General features: G+C 66.3%; 1 pseudogene; it reads right to left on the reverse strand.

Moving 5' to 3' along the window:
• Positions 1-330: 330 nt before the first annotated feature.
• LOC107302217 lies at positions 331-830 on the reverse strand (annotated as a pseudogene).
• Positions 831-1,283: the final 453 nt, after the last annotated feature.

The raw sequence follows: 1,283 nt of genomic DNA on the forward strand, positions 1-1,283 counted from the left end.
TTCCAAAGCTAAACCCCAACATCTTCCTGACAGTGAGGACAATTAACCAGTGGAACCACCTGCCTCCAGAAGCGGTGAATGCTCCAACACTGGAAGTTTTTAAGAAGAGACTGGATGGCCATTTGTCCGAAATGGTATAGGGTTTCCTGCCTGAGCAGGGGGTTGGACTCGATGACCTCCAAGGTCCCTTCCAACTTTATCATTATTACCTTATTACATCTCCCTCTGAGCAACAGAATCTCCAGGATAACTAAAAACCTGGGAGTGAAACAACCGAAGGATTTTCACTATTTCTTTTTCCAAACGAGAGCGGGGGGGTGGGGGGAGCACTCACTCGGGAAAGGTGCAGTCCAGGCCAGGAAGCATGAGGTACTCTCCGAAGGGCCCCAGAGCCAACTCGTCCAGGCTGTCCGTGGCATTCACACAGCACTCCATCTTGAAGTAGGAGTTGAGGACGGCCAACTTGAGGCGCCTGGTCTCCTCCTCCTCCTCCGGCGACTCTCCCAGCAGCTTCTTGGCTATGGCGTCTTTCAGGTACTCGCCCAGGCTGGGCACGGGCACTGGGTCCGCCTGCACGAACTGGCGCGCTTCCTCCAGGAGACTGGCGAAGAAGAGGCCCAGGGACTCGGCCAGCTCGGCCTTCAGCTCCCGGCCCTGGCTGGAGTACCAGGCGAAGGGCCCCGCCGGGTGGCCCTGCACCTCCAGCCGCTGGTTCTCTTCCGTCAGGGCCTCCTCGCCCAGCAAGCCGGCCTCCGAGGCCAGCTGGAAGACCGGGTTGCCCTCGGAGGGCCCGTGGATCCACTGCGCCCCGACCTCCACCACGCCCTTGCCTGCGGAGAGCAGCCCGCCTTTCAGCCCAGCTTGCAGAGCCCGGGGCTGGCTCTGCGCCCCCTTTGCACCGGGGGGGCATTCCCGGGGATGATGGCAGACCCCCCCCCGGCAGCACCGGGGCCGCCCCGCGCCCTGCTGCAAGCGAGCCCCCCCCCTTCTCAGCGCTTGCAGGCAGCTCGGCCGGACTGGGGGCTCCGGGCGGCGGCCGAGAGACGAGGGAGCCGCGGCTGTCCCCGGATCTTCGCAGCCGGAGACGCGCCCGGCCCGGCCCTGCCCTCCTCCCTTTAGGGGGTCCTGCGGCGCTCCGAGGAGCCCCCGGGAGGGGAAGCGAGCCCCGCCGCCCCCCTCCCCGCCCGGGCTCCAGGGCCCTCGGAAGGGGCTCCGCGGGGCCAGCGCCGCCCCTACCCGGCCGCCCCTCCCTCCTCCCCGCGGAGGCTCGCCAGGCGCCCCGG

This window comes from Protobothrops mucrosquamatus, unplaced genomic scaffold (assembly GCF_001527695.2).
Source record: "Protobothrops mucrosquamatus isolate PMUCROS unplaced genomic scaffold, P.Mucros_1.0 scaffold36049, whole genome shotgun sequence".
Lineage (NCBI taxonomy): Eukaryota > Metazoa > Chordata > Lepidosauria > Squamata > Viperidae > Protobothrops > Protobothrops mucrosquamatus.